The sequence below is a fragment of the Homalodisca vitripennis genome, chromosome 5 (genome assembly GCF_021130785.1).
Source record: "Homalodisca vitripennis isolate AUS2020 chromosome 5, UT_GWSS_2.1, whole genome shotgun sequence".
Lineage (NCBI taxonomy): Eukaryota > Metazoa > Arthropoda > Insecta > Hemiptera > Cicadellidae > Homalodisca > Homalodisca vitripennis.
In genome coordinates, this window is record NC_060211.1 from 63493472 (window position 1) to 63515556 (window position 22085).

Genomic DNA, 22085 nt, shown 5'->3' on the forward strand with positions numbered 1-22085 from the left:
AACATTTACATAAATTTACATTTTCGAAATTGTGAACATTTAAATAGATATGGAATTGAAAATGATTAATGAACCCTAAAATATACTAAGTTCTTAAAATTACTTACATTTTATTTCACATCACACTTATTACGCCTAGAGATATATTTCCGCACACGAACACCAACACTCCCGAACTTCACTTTTAGAATTCCCGGTCTCGACTTCCACCTCTCCTCCTTGTTCTTCAGTTTTGATGTTCTTCTCCCGCCAGCTCATTGACCACGCCTCTGCCAAATCTCTCCATCATAATTGGTGAGTAACAAATTTTCCATATCAGCATGGCTGTCCCTTACATTGTCGCACGGTTTTTACAAATAAGCATTTCCTGTTTGTTCACCATCGGCGTCTGGGCGGATGTGCGTATCTACTTACATCCGGAGGATGTTTGTCTCGAATTGCAATACGAGACTTCCTTTCCAGCAACTATCTGTACATCTATTCTATGAATTTTATATTACTAATAATTACATAAGTCTTACAAATGTCATTTATTTCGATCTTAGTACGTTTTGTTCCATATTTGATTTTTGAAATAAGAATAGACAGACCTCTATTCATACCAGGGACTTTAAGAATGTCCAAGTACGATTTCAGTAAAATCAGTTGAATAGTTTACGCGTGAAAGCAAAACAATTCAATTTCGAATTTACAATATCATATGATTAGAATAGTTTAGGCATTCCGTACAAACAGCATAATTGCATTATTGTTTCATGCAGTTACTGTAAATTATTTCTTGACAATTAATTTTATCTTGTTTGAAATATAACATTTTTATTTTCATATAAAACGTTCCTTGTTGGTATAAATTATATTTAATTTACTCATATCCTATCACCTTTTGTAATCGTTCCTCCTGTATTCATGCCTTATCAGTATTCCGTGTGATTAGGAATTAAATTACTAAAATACTCAGAGACATTGAATGCAACACGGAATATTAAATAGACAAATCTAATGTCACATTCTGTGCACGTGTAACTTGTGAGGACCACTGAGACTCCCACACCAATTATAGATTCCAAACCTAGGATCAATATTGGGGTACAGGATCGACTAGCAGTTTGGCTTGTACGAAAATTCTTGAGTGCGTTAGAAAGAGTAAAAAATTTCCATATATCTGAGTTCTTTTTCTTTTTTTCCTGATTTATTGTTTTAAAGAGTGTTTGTTGACAATCAGAACATCTTAGCGTATCAGGTTCATATTGGGCGATGTCTTTAAGATTCTGATTAGAAACTCTCCACTGGTTTTAGTTTTAAAAGATATTTGACATATTTTCAGGAAATATATAAACATGCAGGGAAACAGTTATTCAACGCAGGGATCTGAATCCCCGGGAGGGCACGTTTAACTTGTTTCTTTCATCATCGACTGCTTATATAGGATTGATGGAAGAAAACCTTAGAGAGTAACTAATTAACCATAATCCCTATTCCTTTTCTATGTCAGTTTATGTTACCTCCTGTTAAGAGACTAAAATACGCTGTGATACAAGTCCAATATAGTTTGTAATTTATATTAGTACTTAAGAACTAAGTGATACGAAAAGGCACACATTTCGGTAAGAGAAAGGTAACCCGCGTAAACCCCCTTCATAGTTTCACAAAAACTGAAAACCAAAACTAAAAGTTTTATGGCGAGTACTATATTTGTTTTATTAAAATATAATTTAAAACAGAAGTGAGCTTATCAGTTGAGTTATCAATAAATGTATTCTTAAATAAGTAATTACATTAGTGATGTAACTTATTACTTCATTTTTTTAACAGAAATGAATTTATTGCAATTTTAAATATGCATTTAAAATAAGGATTTACACTTGTTTTCCATTGAATAGATTATTATTGGCGACACAAGATAAAAGAGTTTTTTGACATTTGCCATCGTTGTATGTTACAAAATGTATAACATAACGTTTCGAGGATTGAAATCTATTCTCTTCATCAGGTGGGGAGGTAATCAATACACAAAAATATAATAAAAGTGAAGAACATGTACAATAGAAATTAAATCCTCGAAATGTTGTGTTATAATTCTCTGTAACATATAACGATGGCAAATATTCGAAATCTTATTACCCTTTGTTAAACCTTCCATTATAAATAACGAACTGTAAACAAAGAATCAAAGACATAATGAAAATTGAAACTGTAATAATAAAACTAATAGATATACTGTTACTGTTGGAGATCATTAAAGCTTTAAACAGGAAAAACTGGAACTCGTAATTCACATTAAATGTATTGGCGCTGGGACAATGGAATCAAGGGTAAATAAATTAACGTATTTACATTTTCAATAACGACTTTCAATTATACTTGTTATGTTTGCTACAGACATTTATTAGATGATCTTGCATGAATTTTATACTAACTAATATACAGCAGTTTTGTATACACTGTAGTAAAACGAGTTATATTATAGTTCATTGCTTATAAATAAACGATATCAATTCTAAATAATAAAACAATATATTTATAGAAGAATAATCTTAAATACATTACTACAAAAATTAATGTTATAAAATTTAAGCTTCATTACTTTTTAATAATTTTTTTCCGGCTACCCAGTAATTGTTGTATGTAACAAGGAGTAGGTTCCAGCACATCAGACTTTACTCTATATGAACTTATTGTATTCTTAAACATGTTCACTATAATACTGTAAAGTCTGAGTTTTAGAAGCTATATGAGTGCTAAAGAATGTCTGATAGTCTGAGTTGAGCTGCCAAAGTTGGACTTCAAACTAAACAGTTACAACGCTTATGATCAAAAATTTTAAAATACTTCTAATTTTAGCATTTTAAGTGGAAAGTAATGTTGTGTTTATAGTCTACTTTAGATTCATATACTTTTTATCATTGAACGCTCTAAAGTAGCCTGTAATAGTGTTTTACGTTGTGCTAGGTTTGTCTCATATGATTATTTCTAAGAATACAGAATTCTACTGGGAAAGAAATGCTCGGACTGAATCTCGAAAAAATTGACTGAGGCGCTAAAAACTCGGTTACCACAAGGAAATTCAATTTATAACATTTAATATACTTCATTTCATTTTATTTTTTGAACAGTTTAGAAACTCTAAACACTTCAATATCCAAACTGTTAATCTTAATACATTTTATTAATTACACATATACAAATACCAACATTATATACTATAGCAAAGTCAAAATAACAAAACATACAACACGTATTACTCAATTAACGTTCATATAAGTTTCGTTTGCATTTAATATACATTTTATGTCAATGTATCATTTAAGTTATAAAAAATCGTTTTTACACAATATTTTCTAAAGTTACATTTAAAAAGGGATAATTCAGCATTACACAAGCTCTAAGGCAGTTTATATAATGCTACAATACCATGGATGGGCTTTTCTGGAGACCACTGGTAGATTGACCAGACCCAAACAACTTAGCATGACTTGTCGGCAACTGATGTATAAAGCCTTTTAATCCAAACAGGCTCCACACCCAACAAGACCAGTCAGAATCAGTATCTCAAGCTCCCCAAACATCGGCGTACAGTTATAAACCGGCCAGTAAGCACTACTTTATGAGTGTAAAACTCCTGTACAATTAATTGCTTGTGCTTTAGCCCCAAAACAGTATTCCACATTTCAACAGTGCTTCAATATGAGAGGAATCCACATTATGGGGAGCTACAGATGGACTCTGTTGTCTTGTGTGTGACATATGATACAAATGTTTCGTCGACAAACAGACTAAGAAAGTGAGTCGTTGAAGTGCCGTTTAGCCACATCACTACTAATATACTAACTCGTATATTAGACCTAACATTACCTGTATATTTCGTTGCTCAAAATTTTATGTCATATCACTATTTTAAACGATGATTCTGAACATTAAAAGAGCATAAATTGATGAATTCTTTTGCTTAAAGAAAGTTTTCTTATAAAAAAACTTTTTCGATAGTAGGTGAAGGCAGTCTTGTATTTGCTTTAACACAATAATGTTTTATACTACAAATCTTCAGTTATATACTAAATGTTGGTAGTTACAATACATGTTGTAAAACAAACATGTAAGAATACATTTTCCCTCGATCAAATCTATTAGACACCAATAGTTCCTGAGGGAGAATTTGAAGAGCAATACAAACACTCCAATATGAACTGCAGTAAGTGTTCCAGGAAACAGACGATTCTGCCTGATGATTCATATATTTTACTCTCCCATTAATTCGTTAGGATGATATTACATTAATTATTCTATCTAGAAATTGGTTCTATGAGCACATATTTATCCCCATTTATAATATCATCAATTATAACGTACTAGAAATAAATCAGTTCACCACTGAGATAAAAATTTTAATTGTAAGAAAATCGTTATTTACAGTTTATTCTACCTCGCTGCATACCGAAAGTTTCGTGAACCCTCCAAGACAAGCATCGCCTTGACATACTACATACAAAGTGTAAATTAAGTATAGGGTACGCCTGGATATGTTCTAAACAAATTGAGTTATCAATGTACAGACTTCACCATAACTATTAAAATAATTTGTTGAAACTAAGTTGATACACACACACACACACACACACACACACACACACACACACACACACACACACACACCACACACACACACACACACACACACACACACACACACACACACACACACACACACACACACACACACACACACACACACACACACACACACACACACACACACACACACACACACACACACACACACACACACACACACACACACACACACACACACACACACACACACACACACACACACACACACACAGATATACATACATACATATACATGTGTTTAATTTCAATTATTGCTTAGTTAATTTTAGTGGGATTTTACGTAATACTCTGAGATTTGTATTAATCTTTTATAGCTTTACAACAAATAACTAAATAGAATCCTGTTCCTTCTAGCTATAAAAAACTTGTGTTAGAATAACCAATACTACAATAAACAAAAATACTAAGCTATGAGTTACTAATAGCAATTTACTTTTTATTTTCGAGAGCAACAACTAGAATATGTAAATTAATTTTAATTAATATAACACTGTATGAACTGTTATGCAAAACCATCTATCTGCAACTCTAAAGTATATCTGAACGAATAAACAACATGACTTCTTCAACAGAACAGGGCAAATTTAAGCGTCATGGTTTGCATATGTATTTATCTAGGAACAAGTATACAGTCGGTGTTGGAGTTTGTCTATGATGTTGAAGTTTATGTATGAATGTGAGAATACGGTGTTGAACTTTCACAAGCGTTACATTGTCTGTTACTAGTATAATTGTCTTGCATTTTGAGTGTATATATTAACTTTGCACTTTCTTTATTTACTGTTAAATATAATTATGGTTTCAAAAATGATTGATGCTAAATATCTTCAAACGTATTTATGAGAACAAACGAACTTAATACAAGTAAGAGTGTGGCAGATCACTAAACCACGTGTCGCGAATTAGCTTCACTAAGAATAGAATGAGATACGACCCATGGAGAAATGTGTGCCGTCATAGAAATTAATCTTGCCTAAATAAAAATGAAACGAAGTTATAGAATGAGATACGTCCCATGGAGAGATTTGGGTTGTCATAGAAATTTATCTTGCCTAAATAAAAATGAAACGAAGTTATGAAATGAGATAAGTTCCATGGAGAGATTTGGCCCGTCATAGAAATTTATCTTGCCTAAACAAAAATGAAACGAAGTTACAGAATGAGATACGTCCCATGGAGAAATGTGTGCCGTCATAGAAATGTATCTTGCCTAAATAAAAATGAAACTAAGTTTAATTATGAATGATGAGTTCAGCTCCTGTTCATCTTCCTTTTATTGCAGGGTCTGGTATCTGACCCTGTCTTAGACTTGACTCCTGGAATCTGGAGCTATGTTAGCCTGAAGAGATTCAAAGAAAGTAAGCGACGAAGAAGCCCTACTAACACTAATAAGAAGTGTTATGTATTGGTATTTAAATCACTCTATCTTCCGACCAGTTGAGGATAATTAATCCTCATTGTTCTCAATTTCCCTTCCATTAAGGCCTAATCTATTATAAGTTTTGTTCGGTTATTCCTATAATAAAACTTAATGATTTTGGAATGGTTGTGAGTAGAATACATAAATCTTAAATCGGTTCTTAAGAATACGATTCTACTGCATAAAATATTCTCATTATTCGTTAAAAGTAAATAAATGAAACAAAGTTAAAAATATTTTATCAAAATACAATCTTTTAAGAAATATTTAAATTATGTTATTTTAAAACCAGAATTTACTATGAACATATTTTTAAAGAGTAAAATATTCTATTTTTGATTATCCAATGTTACGGTAATTTGAAGACAGATTTTGAACTATACAGTTTTAATCGTAACTAAAGGAAAAACTGAAGTACAGATAGAAATTCAAAGTTGTATATATATTTTGCATTAAACGTCTATATTTATAACCAAAGTTTTGTAAATAAAATTATATACCTTCTAGAAGAAAGCAATTAGGCTTTCAAAAAGTAAAGTACTGTTTATTATCACTCCCTTGGAAATCTTTTTGTGATTTTTCTATCTTTAAGACCGTCGCTATTATATGATTGTACACATCTCCAGTTGCGCATTCGAGCGTAGTGAAGCGCTGTATACGCTCGCCCGTTAAAGAGTGTATAAATATTTCTGAAACATTTTAACAAAGCTCATTAAGTACTATGTATCAATCAATACAAAAACAATAAATGTCTATTCAGAACTCCTTCGAATCTACGATATGAAAATAACTTCACAGCGCGTGGAATTACCTTTTATATTACTTTCGTGAACTGTGTTAAAGAATAACGTAAACTGACAGCTGAAACAATAACGTAACATTTCCAATTCCAATATTACAGGCAGTGAAGGATGGCTTCTTTTCTCGAGTGAGAGCGATTGCCTTTTGACTGAAATTCCAATAAGTTGCTGTCTTCAATTTCGTCAAGCTCCAACTGACGAATTATGTCAGAATAAATCATGTCAGATTACGTTGTAGCAAACAGATTATTTTAAGTGGTGGTCATTAATTGGTGATTCGATAGTATACCAGTAATAATTATTCTGCTCATTTCGTAGAAGCGATTTCTTACAAGATTTGTAAAAGACATAGCAATGGAAAAATACAGTTTTTTGACAATATGTGCAATTTATTCTTTTCGTTTTTCAGATAGAGTTTTAATTTTTGTAATACAGCAAAAAATAACTATTTTTTACATCTTCGTGGGTGACCTTAGGTTCTAGTCCATAGATTTTGATCACGAACTTCATGCTAAAAAGCCATGGCTGGTATTAGGACTCCGATCTCTTGGAAGGTAATATTAACCATTCATATAACGGGAATAACAAGCCTCAGACGGCTACAGCTTGTTTAAAATGTTTGCACGCAATGTTACCTTTCTCAAAAACTATTTATTTACTTACGCGTCTATGGTTGTAAAGATTAACATTAATTATATTTAGGAACCAATTCTTACTTTCCATAAATTTATACCAAACATCAATTTATCCGTAACGGATTATTGAAATAGTTACGGAAAGTAGTTTAAAGTCAATGGACATTAACAGTTCTTGAAACTTTCAGATAATGTTCACCAATATTAAACGAATATATAAATTTGTATAACAGTATTAAAACATCGGTACTGGTATAAAAATCATTACCAAACCCATTCACCTTAATTTGGATTCCCCAGTTAAAGAGTTCATCTAAGACCATTAAGAAAGGAAAATTTATATTAGATTGGAGGAAATCCGTTCATAATCTAGCACATAAGGGTCCACGATCACGCATCAAGAATACTCAAATTGTTCCCTTAACATATAATTAAACTAGATACTGATAGAGTTTCGAAAATGTTTTGTATTTGTCGTGTTTTAGTGAGTCATTGTTGTAAGCCTGGCCACGCTATTGTTATCTCAATTTATAACAATATAATTACATGTATCCGTGTAGTGGCTAAACTGCATAACTAAACCTTGGAACTGTTTTAAGTTACTGTACCAATATTTGGCTTTATCTGAATTTCTTAAACGGTTTCATTAAAAAAAACTTATTGTTAAAGTATACTATTATTGGTTGTTTGGATTTTGTTCACTAATGGAAGTTTTCCATTTGTAAAGTAGCAGGCAAAAAAGCAATGTGGAGATGCTGGGATTTGAACCCAGGACTTTCAGCATGCGAAGCAGACACTCTACCACTGAGTTACATCCCCACTTATTATAAAGAGAACTAATTCTGTTAGTGGTATTTACGTTACCAATATTTGGTAGTAGAAACCAAAAATAAATAATTACATGTGAAAATAATTACAGAGAGTAAAATTAATTCGAAACTGCGCTATTGTCCAACCATGCAAACTCACGTAGTACGGATACACATTATCCGTTGTTTTCAAAACGTTATTAACTAAATATAAATGTAACGAACCTCTACACATTTTCCAATAAATGCTAAGATTTTTATTCAGCCATAAAGCACTAATTATATATTACATAATGCTGCAGTCTCAATCACAAGAAGTAGATAGATTTTGTGACAGCTTGTTATTATTAATAAACATTATTATTATTCTCATGGGCACTGCTCAATACATCGAAAACACAATTCAGACACATTTTGTATAACAAGAAGCTTAGGTAATGTTATAAGCACTGAAAAGAAACCTTTTATATTATCCTGTTTTATAAATAACAAAGTTGGGATTTATTAATGTTAACGGTCAACATAATGGAAAAAAATGGCGTACTATGCTGGCTAACGAACTTAGTCGAGATATTTAAAAATCTTGTTTTGTACCAAGTTTCAATTTGTATCAGTTATTTTTTTGGGGAATAAATTATTGTTTCCACAAACTACGTTATAGCATATAGCATTTTTATTATTTATATATATATATATATATATATATATATATATATATATATATATATAATACTATATAACGTTTATATATTTTTTTGTAAGAAAATACCTAATTTAAAGCATCATCAGCCTAGTTAGTAATATGATAGCTATGAAATGCACCTTTCTTCTGACTTTGCTGGAAGCGTTATTTAACTTAATAAGGTAAATAATAAGATATCCTGCCCTACCAAACAGTTTTAATAGACGAGATAGTTTTATAACCACTTTTACAACTTTGTAAGGGACGTGGAAGTGACAGGTGAACTCTTTGTTCGATTGTTAACATTTTTGTTTTTAATCAAAGCTTTATCAACTAATCAATCTCTGAGGTCACACGACTTTTGTAAAATATTCCATGTTTTATTGCAGGCTTTTAAAGAATCCATAGGATGTAGGTGTGATAGACGTTTCTAAAAAATATCGTATATTTATTTATCTACTCATTAATCATTCATAAATAGACCTAATGTCACTCATAACTCATGCAGTAATTAAGTGGGGATGTAACTCAGTGGTAGAGTGTCTGCTTCGCATGCTGAAAGTCCTGGGTTCAAATCCCAGCATCTCCACAGTGTATTTTTGCATGCCATTATTTACATTTTTAACTCTCATCATAAATAATGCTAGTTGATTGTACAGATTTAATCAAATAAATTGTCCTTGTATGCATTTTTTGTATCATGCAGTCAGTTCCACCTGTGGTTAAGAAAACGTTATACAAATAATACTCGAATAGTACAATCAAGTTGAATCGCCACGTCACACCTAAATAAATATTAAGAGCTAGCCGTAAAATACATATCAAGTTATTATATTCCAGTTAGTATGGATTTTACATGAAATATTTAGCCACTTTATTGAGAACTCACTAGACGTAGCTTGTTTAAATCCTGATATGTCAAAGTGCAAATCTTTTCTTATTCAGCACCAAAATCATTTAACATTACCGGTATTACTATCCAACATTTCATGAAATTGTATTGAAAGGTTCTGAGATTAGTTACTATTGTTACATTAGATCAGTAAAATTATTGTGCCTGCATCAGTGCCCTGAGTTCTAGAATATCTGTACACTGATTCATGTGCAATTTTTGTATTCTATTAAATTACATCAGGTTTCAACTTTTTAGGTAAAACTTCAAATCACTGAAATTTGAATGAATAATTGAAAAATGTTAATTAATAATTGTACGAGCGAACTCATGGTTAACTATTTTTATGCCTTTACATCGCCTTTAATAACCCTAGAATAAAGAAGTGTAAAATTCCTTCACAGTGAAACAATACACTTGTTTTAACTAATAACCTATTAATACTTAACCAAACCACTAACTTGTATATATATGTATACCATTCTCTACCTTTACAATATTAATCTAGTTTTTAATTTACCCTCGTTATATCACTCACATCTCGTTGAGTACAAACTCATCACTGCTACCATTACTATTATACAGGGTGGAAAAAAGTATGGAAACGCTTTCACTAATTTTGTATGGCTTCACTTATACAAATTAAATTTTGTACATCACCACTTGTATTAAGAACCTAGTTTTTGAGATCAGTGGGGACATTTTATCTTTTCAGGGGGACGGCCCGTGAGGAGTCGGACGAAAATCTTAAATGTAAGCATAGGCCGAGTTTGGTATCAAATTAAGGGTCTAGTAAAGAGAAACTCATTACCGCAAACCGCACTTAAAAAGGTTGACCCTATCCAGAGTACGGGCCATATGAATTTCTTGACAAAGAAATTTAGTAATTTTGTCTTGTGAAGTAACTAATTTACTTTCAGTAGTATGTTTTATGTCGGTTATGTAAGTTTGAAAAACAATTTCCAACAAAAAATTATTTTTTTTACCTCTACATTTGTTGGATAACAGTAAATAGGGGTTTTCCTGTCTTGTCTTCAAGAAACTGAGAGTATTCAATAATACCACCGTAACTCCTATCAACATGAGTTCAAGGTCCAGTCCCTCCAGCCCTTTTATCTCAGGCAAACATAAACTGGTTTAGGCAATACAAACAGTACTGTCACACCAAAACTCCACAGTTTTGTATTTTTAATATCAGCTTGGTTTTTAGTCTACTTTATAATTTCGTCCACGTAAGATAAAGTTGAAAGTCTTCACTAGAAGGTACTGCGATAGTTATAAATTTTTTACTTAAGTGTTCACATTTTATTCTACTAGTTTTAAAAGCAATGTCACTTAGTGAGTTTGAGAGAATCACGCTGCTTATGATGCGTGGGTATGTATATCTAGTTCGTTCCTATGAAGAAACAGCGCATTTGTTTAATGACACTTTTCTTGATAGACCCCCAATTAGTAAGTCAACAGTGTTTAAGACAGTAAAAAGATTTGAAGAAACTACAACAGTCAAAGATCACAAAAGAAGTGGCAGGCCTAAATCGGCAACAAATGAACAAAAATCTTTGGATGTACTCCAAACATTTGTTGAAAATCCCAGCACCTCGGCCAGAGTGGCTGCAGAAGATCTTGATATGAGTCATACCTCAGTGTTGAATGTTTTACACAAAACAAGTATCACCCTTTTAAAGTAACCCTAACCCAAGAACTTGCAGAGGATGATTTTGATCGAAGGACTGAATTTTGCGAAATAATGATGAGAAAGTGTGACGAAATTCAAAATTTTTTAAGTTCGATATTGTTTTCAGATGAAGCTACATTCTTTGTTAATGGACAAGTTAATAGGCATAATTGCCGTTACTGGGCCGACCATAATCCACACTGGATGATAGAAGGCCACACACAAAGGCCTCAGAAAGTGAATATGTTGGCTGGAATAATAAACAATAACGTTGTAGGACCGTTTGTGATAGATGGAAATCTAACAGACGAAATTTATTTCAATATGTTGACAAATAACATTTTGCCAGCAGTGCGTGCTCTTCTTGGGGCAAATTTTAACGCAGTATGGTTTCAGCAAGATGGATCACCGCCCCATTACTATTTGCGGGTGCGCAATCTGTTAGATGAAGTGTTTCCTAACCGTTGGATTGGTCGCAGGGGTACCGTTGAGTGGCCGGCTAGGTCACCGGATCTTAATCCTCTAGATTTCTTTTTGTGGGGCTTCTTAAAAGATAATGTCACTAAACCAACCAACAATTGAGGAGCTGACAAATAGTTTATTAGAAGAAGCAAGAAGAATTACACCCGAGATGCTTCAAAATGTGACTGCAGTAGTTTTTTATAATAGACTAGCTCATTGCCAACAAGTGTTCGGAGAGCAGTTTGAGCACCTCATTTAAAAGGTATGGTTATTTTTTGTAATACATAGATAATTTTTAATTTAATTGTTTTGGATAATTGTGTTCCATAAAGTGTCATTTTCAGTCAGAACAGTTTACTTGAGACTGTGAAATTGCGGAGAAATAATAATTAATCAAACGTTACTTATGAAATTCAAACGACCCGTACTCTGGATAGGCTCAACCTTTTTAAGTGCGGTTTGCGGTAATGAGTTTCTCTTTACTAGACCTTTAATTTGATACCAAACTCGGCCTATGCTTACATTTAAGATTTTCGTCCGACTCCTCACGGGCCGTCCCCCTGAAAAGATAAAATGTCCCCACTGGTCTCAAAAACTAGGTTCTTAATACAAGTGGTGATGTACAAAATTTAATTTGTATAAGTGAAGCCATACAAAATTAGTGAAAGCGTTTCCATACTTTTTTTCCACCCTGTATATTACTGCACTTTGTTACTTTCTCCGTTTCTAGGTCGACAGTCCTGGACAAATATTTTTAAATGCACTATATAAACACCGTTAATACAATTATTTCTTATTTGCTTACCAAAAAAAAGTGCGTGCTCAGCTTATTTATAGTTAATATTTTTATAAACAATAATTGAAAAACATATTTTATTTTAAACTACCACTTCCAAGGAATAAATTCGTTTATATCTAGGCATAAGCTAGAAGACCTTAGTTTAAGTAACACAACTCTTAAATTTCCGAGTATTCTAATGACTTTAATATGTACAATTCACATTAGGAAGTAATAATTGTGTGCGTGCTTTTTTATAACAGGGTCATAAAATAACGCTGGACAAAATAATGGTATGCCCAATATGACAATTAAAAAAATAAATACTTTACGAATTTAAAATATTACCAAGTACATGTTTATTGTATCAGACGATTTACTGATACTTCTTAAATTCACATGTTAAAAAGAATTGTTAATATAAGATGCAAACAGACTGAGTATAAAAAAGTGAATGTCACAAGAGGTACCAATATTGTCACACCAATAGGTACTTTATGTACCGTTACTTGTAGTATAAGGCAGAAATTTAGTCAGACTATAACTTAATACGGCCGTAGAAATAATAATTACTCTACATTGCGGTTTCTGTGAGCAATCTACAGTGGCTGAGACTACCAATTCCCCACGTCCAGTACACAAATAAAGCGACACCGCTACCGGGGTGTTTGTACATCTCTCCAGCTGTATATTTGGTTTTAATGTAGTGCTGTACACAGCTCGTCAACCCATACTTACTACTATAACCTCACTCTAAGATAGAAATATCAGAGCTACGCCACTACCGGGGTGTTTGTACATATCTCCAGCTGTATATTTGGTTGTAATGTAGTGCTGTACACAGCTCGTCAACCCATACTTACTACTATAACCTCACTCTAAGATAGAAATATCAGAGCTACGCCACTACCGGGGTGTTTGTACATATCTCCAGCTGTATATTTGGTTGTAATGTAGTGCTGTACACAGCTCGTCAACCCATACTTACTACTATAACCTCACTCTAAGATAGAAATATCAGAGCTACACCGCTACCGGCGTGTTTGTACACCTCTCCAGCTGTATATTTGGTTGTAATGTAGTGCTGTACACAGCTCGTCAACCTCGTCAACCCATACTTACTACTATAACCTCACTCTAAGATAGAAATATCAGAGCTACGCCACTACCGGCGTGTTTGTACATCTCTCCAGCTGTATATTTGGTTGTAATGTAGTGCTGTACACAGCTCGTCAACCCATACTTACTACTATAACCTCACTCTAAGATAGAAATATCAGAGCTACGCCACTACCGGCGTGTTTGTACATCTCTCCAGCTGTATATTTGGTTGTAATGTAGTGCTGTACACAGCTCGTCAACCCATACTTACTACTATAACCTCACTCTAAGATAGAAATATCAGAGCTACGCCACTACCGGCGTGTTTGTACACCTCTCCAGCTGTGTATTTGGTTGTGAAGTAGTGCTGTATATGGCTAGTCAACCCACATTTAGTACTATATCCTCACTGCTAATGATAAAAATATCAGAGCGACACCATTACCGGCGTGTTTGTACATCTCTCCAGCTGTATATTTGGTTGTAATGTGGTGCTGTACACAGCTCGTCAACCCATACTTACTACTATAACCTCACTCTAAGATAGAAATATCAGAGCTACGCCACTACCGGCGTGTTTGTACATCTCTCCAGCTGTATATTTGGTTATAATGTAGTGCTGTACACAGCTCGTCAACCCATACTTACTACTATAACCTCACTCTAAGATAGAAATATCAGAGCTACGCCACTACCGGCGTGTTTGTACACCTCTCCAGCTGTGTATTTGGTTGTGAAGTAGTGCTGTATATGGCTAGTCAACCCACATTTAGTACTATATCCTCATTGCAGTTTAAAAATATCAGAGCGACACCATTACCGGCGTGTTTGTACATCTCTCCAGCTGTGTATTTGGTTGTGAAGTAGTGCTGTATATGGCTAGTCAACCCACATTTAGTACTATATCCTCACTGCAGTTTAAAAATATCAGAGCGACACCATTACCGGCGTGTTTGTACATCTCTCCAGCTGTATATTTGGTTGTAATGTGGTGCTGTACACTACTATAACCTCACTCTAAGATAGAAATATCAGAGCTACGCCACTACCGGCGTGTTTGTACACTTCTCCAGCTGTGTATTTGGTTGTGAAGTAGTGCTGTATATGGCTAGTCAACCCACATTTAGTACTATATCCTCACTGCAGTTTAAAAATATCAGAGCTACACCACTACCGGGGTGTTTGTACACCTCTCCAGCTGTGTATTTGGTTGTGAAGTAGTGCTGTATATGGCTAGTCAACCCACATTTAGTACTATATCCTCACTGCAGTTTAAAAATATCAGAGCTACGCCACTACCGGCGTGTTTGTACACCTCTCCAGCTGTGTATTTGGTTGTGAAGTAGTGCTGTATATGGCTAGTCAACCCACATTTAGTACTATATCCTCACTGCAGTTTAAAAATATCAGAGCGACACCATTACCGGCGTGTTTGTACATCTCTCCAGCTGTATATTTGGTTGTAATGTGGTGCTGTACACTACTACTATAACCTCACTCTAAGATAGAAATATCAGAGCTATACCGCTACCGAGGGGTGTTTGTACATCTCTCCAGCTGTGTATTTGATTGTGAAGTAGTGTATGGTTGTCTCGTTAAACCTACATTCTCTTCATTTTGAAGCGTTTTATCATAGTGCAGATAAATATACAATATTAAGTAAAAATTTAACTTTATTTACAAGAATGTAGATATCTATAAACATTCAATATACAACTCATCATTTTTTTTTGTTTCGACAAAGTTATGTAAAAAATCTTACACTTCTCTTGCAAGTTTTGTTTTTTTCGATGACATTTGCCTTTACACATCAGGAGCTTTCGAGGACCATTTAAATTAACTAGAGGGGGTATTGTGACGTCTCAGAAATGCGGGGTAACAGTTAATTGAGGAAAAATTACTATTCCATTTAATACTATTCAATTTCACGTCACACATTTTCAAATCAAACTGTTTCTATTTATAGTGATCGCACAGAACCAATTAATAATTTTTCGACAACCCTAGAATGTAAAGCAACTTTCTCGGTTTTTAGGAATGACGGCCATTTATTCTAAATTTATTAGCCATTACTCAGTAATCTGACAGCTTCTCAATACCCTGAAAAAGAAGAACGGAATCAAATATATTTGGGATCCAGATCAATAGATCTCTTTTCAAACGCTCAAGAAGTTCCTGGTGTCAAATAATATTCGAAAGTTGTCGGATTCAAAATAGCAATTTGTGCTTTAAACAGACAACGCTTGGAATCATCTCCCCTAAGTTTACAACGATGGAATTTGCCTTTAGAGCTCTTTACAAGCACGAAGTGAATTAGTTTCCCAAGAACTCGAAGCATTTGTAGTAGTTTTTGATTGACCAAATTCCAATAGTGCTAGGAAAATCGCGAATTTGTGTTGCAAACAGATTGCTTGACCAAAATAGCGCTCCTCACTAAACGAGTGTTTTGTCACTGGCTTCCCCAAGTTTTTTGTGAGTGACAACGTGTCACATTTCTGCTTGCGCCAAATTCCTAATATGTGCTGTCGTCGTAAGAGCACCAGCGAAACTGTTTTTTTTGTAATAAAATCATGTACCAACTCGAAATACAGTGGAATTCGTCGGAAGTTGTTTCCTTTAACGATTTTATTTCAACCAATAAAAGTAGGACAACGGCACTACACATCTTGGTGAAAGCTAGTGAAAAACGGGAAAAAATATTATGAAAAAGGACGGTTACCTAATCATTTCAAATCAGGTGACTGGGTAATGTACATGCTGAGCCCGGTGAACATGTTAATATGTTAATAGCAGGCTGCTGCCAATCTGGTATAAAACCATGCGCAATTCAGTTTTTTACGTCACCTAACACTGCCAGCCAAGTTAATCCATCTAAAGGAAAGTTTCTGCAATCAGCACACACTTCACACCTAAAAAAGTTTTTGTACCAAAATACTGACATATGAGTGGCCAAACCTCTGTCGTAGAAATAGTTAGCTTATATTTAATTCTTGTTTAATTTTCTTATAAACAAGTCTTATACCACACTTCATCACGGGGGAGAGGGGGTTTGATGTCACGCCGCCGCTGAGTCTAAGGTGTACTCTTCCGTTGATGGCGGTGTTTCCGCCTTGATGGATTCTCCTACTATGGATCTCGCTATCCGTACTCTAAACACTACTTAAAATTCAACACAGTTTTTTCTAAAGTATTACTATCCTTGGCAATTTATGATATATGTTTTTCTCATGTATAAATTAAAATATGTTGTCTTGTTTAGTGTACTTAATCTAGTTTCAAGTTTTTAATCAGTTGTTGAGGAATTATTTCTAACTGATCAGGTGTTCAGAATGTTTGACAGAAATCAATCATAATAAAACACATACGTATATACAACCTTGAACACACTCACACTATATATATATATATATATATATATATATATATATATATATATATATATATACACACACATCACATATAAGTTGTATATATGTGTGTGTTGTGCATATATAAATATATATATAGCATGAATATATATACACGTTTATCAATACTTCCACCTATCACTTTCTACTTTCCTATATTACGAGTACTTCCCTTATTGTAGTATAAGGAGCCACTAAATCGATGGGTTTACAGAATAACAAAGAGTTTTTTTTATTGATTAAGAATGATTATGATTTTAATTCGAAGTTTCATTATTATTAATAAAATTATTAATTAAAATCAGTAGTACAAGACAGTTTAAAGTGTTCAATGTAAGTTTTTGTAAAATTATATAGTGAATTGAGTTAAATCTAAAGTCAGAAACAGGTTTAACAAATAGGGATGATTAGGTATCGTTTATGTTTCCAAGTTTTCAAATTATTACGAAATGGATTATCATTATGATGTAATGATAATACCCTTTAGACTGAATAGTCCCAGGCGTTACACTGTTATAAGTAAACTTATTGTACATAATAAAGGGCATTGTTATTCGTCTTTAGGTAGGTCAGTTGCCTCATTATTGTTGATATGTAGAATTTAACTAGATGTTACATGTTTATCTCGTTATGGTTATTTCGTTATTTGGGTATATTTATATCGGGTCTGGATTATTTTTTTATTTGAACACTGCATGGTTCTAACGTATATATAGACGCAGTTACTCATTAATGTATATTTAAAAAAGGGGTAATCGATAAATTGATAATGTAATTTGCATAAACCTTATTTTATGGGTGTCTACCTTCCATTTTTCAATCCAACGAACCTAACAATATTTTATAGACTGCAAATCATTATCCTAAACATAAATTATAAATTTAGGCCGTTACACGTAATCGTTGATCCGATCGACAGAAGGTCGTAATTATACAAGATCGCGATAGTTGATAAAGTGTTCATCCCTCTCATTTCTATTAATATCCTTCCCTCAATGTGTGAGCACATGTTCGCATAAAATCACAATTTCGAGAAGTGTTACGAACGAGTAGGTAAATAGTAGTGAAGACCTTATTGTTTATAAATTAGCATCTATTATGCTATAAATCGATGCAAACCTCCTTTCAAGACTGGAGTAAAGCTCAGTAGAGTAGAAACGCTATATACAAATTTTACTTCGAAGAACATAGACTACTGAAAGGTCATGCAAAATAATAGAAGAAAAGGTTAGGTATTAGATAGCTAGAGGTGGAGATCTACCTTGGTGTAAGGCGGCAAAACAGCGAAATAATGTATTATCCTGGAATACTGTTTATTCTTCATAATGAATTAACAGCAAGAGTCAACGAACAAGATATTAAAAGGCAAAAAATATCGGAAGCAACACGTTCTAAAGTCTGTTTATAACAAAAAATTTACTAAAACAATCGACAGTAACGTCCAAAACCAAGATTATTGACAGACACATATATATATAGTTAAATGCATATCTGCCTTAGGTTACTGACAATGCTGCACTGTTATTCACGTACGACCGGTATTCTCTGTTACTTATTCTTTGTAGTTATATATATTTCCCGTGCCACACACATAAATGAAAAACTGAACATTCCTCTGCCAACCAATGGGATCTTAGTTTAGTTTATTGCCATCATGTAAAAGCTTGCAGTCGGCCTTCATGTCACACGCCGGGCCTCAGATGCCATCACCCAGCACCGGTAGCATACAGCCGCTGCGCTGGTACAGACGAGGGCGGCCCCTCATACTCACGCCGCGAGGCCTCGAAGCTTTCATTGTGAAACGAACCGTTTACTAGCTGGGAATATGTGCTATTATAACACCTTTCTCCAACTTTAACCATCCGCCTCAATAATCATTATCCCCTACCCTTAATACATATCTCTTCACCTTACATGTTAATTTATTTCATTTGTTAAGATTTCTGAAGGAAAGGGAGATTACACAGTTTATCCCACTCAAATAGTCAAACAGTAGCATATTACCGCGGTCGCTTAATATCTTTCAATCCTGAACTTTAATTGTTGTCGTGGTGACCACACACGCGGTATGAACCCATATCAGTCAGGGCAGGATCAGCGTCGCTTCAGGACTGATGAGTATTATTATGAGATACAATTAATTAGGGCAGCAAAGTTATATGAATATGCTGTAATATGTTAAACAGTAATATAATATCTTCTGGAAAGGTCAGCAGTAGACAGGTCAAGTGTCGATTAGGATTGGACTAATTAATTCCATCGAAAAATGTTAATCGTAATTTATTAGATTTAATTGTGACCAAACTTATTTTACTAATAGGCTAAACATTAAAGCTGTGTTAGGGACGAGACTACTCAGATAGTTAGACTAGCGTCAACATAATAACCGCGTTTTCAAGACTTATTTCACGGACCTCAGGGGTTTACGCCACACTGTGTCATCACTGCAATTATTAATTACTACAAAACATAGTATGTGGGATAATTTCGTGTGCTTGATAACATACATCTGAAATTGTGAGTCGCAATTTACTCGGGAAATTAAACAACAAGCTCGGTTAAACGCAACTGCAGCACTAACTTCTATTACTGGCAGTTTCCATGAGTAGCTATAGTTATCATTGTAATTTATTATTACTACAGACTAAATGTGCGGAATAGTTCTTTGCAATGTGTGTTTGAATATACACAATGTGATCTGAACCTGTACTTCACTACTGTTCAATCTGTTTTGTGTCCTATTTATATAATCATTCATTGATAGATGACTCATGCACCAGTATCATTAGTAGAGATATGAGTCATGCCCAGAATCATTGACAAAAACTTGATTCATGCACCAGGATCATTGATACACACCTAACTCATTCATTCGCCAGGATCATTGACAGAAACTTCACTCATGCACCAGGAATATAGATAGACATCCCTCATGTACCAGGATCGTTGATAGACACTTGACTCATTTAACAGTATCATTACTAGACACATGACTCATGCACTAGGAACATCGATATACACTTGACTAATAAATCAGAATTATTGACAGACACATTAACTGAGATTATTGATGGACACATGACAATTAATTGATGAATGATGTGTGCTTTACTCGTTCTCATGGTTGCATACAGATACATCACAGTTGACTAATAATATACAAATAAATATAACATTCATAATATTATAGTGATACATATTACAGCTATACTTTTTGTAAGGTTTCTTTTTATTAAAAAAAATATTATTAGAAATGTTCTAATACTTCGCGTACGTAGTTTATGCCGTAGAAAAAACAGTAACAGTTTTATATTAAATATTTCAAAATATTGGAAAATACATTCAATAAAATAAATATTGATGCTAATAAATTTTGGAGAGATTGTCTTATTAATCCTGTTATTGCCTTAATAAATATTCCCCTGTTATATAGTATATTACATTTCAATATTCAAACTCTAAACTACAGTTTTAACGGAGTTACGAAAATCTATTATTATTAGCAAATGCAGTCAAATTTATATTTACAGACTGAGTAAAGCTCACATTGAATTGAACATTGTATACTTACATTCATACCCAAACTCCACCACCGAATATACTTACATACATACACGAACTCAGATCTGAAAGTTGTGCAGCAGTTCTGTTGAATAAGTCATATTGTTCAGTCATTCCAACATCAAGCTTTTACATTAATCATTAACCGAAGAAATATATTTTGAGTTTATTCTTACCTTTTCTTTAATTTGTAGCCACTCTTAAACGTAAATTAATTAAATTCAAATGATGCAGCTATTTATACATGTAAATGTAATATGCCCAAATACAAACATTTTGAGATCAAACATCATACTGAAAACTACTGCATTATTAAATATAAAGACTTATTATTGTTGAAATACGACGTTTATGCGTATATTTTAAATATTTTACCAAGAATATTAATTGTTTTCAAACAGTATATACATAGTCTAGGAGTCGTTAAAGATTAACAACCAAATAGGGGTGCTGACAAAAACGGCGTATCTTAAAAAGTCATTTTTACAGATATCTGTATCTTTCAAATTCCGTTTAGAACGTGACAAGATCTGATTGATAACCAGTGTAAAATACCGTTGTGAAGTTTGGTTCTAACACAAGTCGGAACCTACAAATTTCAGTTCCTACTGGGTTTAGTACAGTTGATACCCAGGGTGCAAAAAAAACCGGTGAGTCACGTACATCTGGGGAAGCCCACTTATATCCAGGAATGGCCTATCACTAATCGATAGTCTAGTATAGGATATTTTGGTAAATCACCACGCTTAACATTTATATTATTTTTATATGAGGTCGTAATATGTAAAGGATGTGACCTTTCACTCTGCGTAAATAGCGTTTCTTATGCTAAGGCATTTCTCGATTTGAGACCAGCCACCGAGCAACCTCAGATTCTTGAGAAAGTAGTCAAGAATTTATGAATGAAATTAATACTTTGAATGTTATCCGCTTTGGTTTTTAATACTATTAAAATTAAATATTTGTGGCCAAAATATTATCATGTGACACATTTTATTATCAAAAATGTGGAAAAAAGGAACTGACAATTTATATTACGAAGCGAGCAGGGATTTTACCTAGGAACATATTGTTTCAAAATGTACTGTCCATAAAAATTGGAAAATAGTACGTGTCCACAACGAGAAAATAACAATAAAGTGTGTGGACTAGCACTTGGCCTGATTGTGTAAAAGAAGAAAGGTCTTGGTTGTAGTATCAATGACGCCCACAAGATGTCGGATAGGATAAACAG

The 22085-nt window shown here is 33.5% G+C and overlaps 2 non-coding genes across 2 annotated transcripts; one reads left to right on the forward strand and one right to left on the reverse strand.

Moving 5' to 3' along the window:
• Window positions 1–8231: 8231 nt before the first annotated feature.
• On the reverse strand, window positions 8232–8303 carry Trnaa-cgc. The gene has a single exon. It is a non-coding gene; the product is annotated as a tRNA-Ala (tRNA).
• A 1189-nt stretch (window positions 8304–9492) lies between these two features.
• On the forward strand, window positions 9493–9564 carry Trnaa-cgc. Its single transcript has one exon. It is a non-coding gene; the product is annotated as a tRNA-Ala (tRNA).
• Window positions 9565–22085: the final 12521 nt, after the last annotated feature.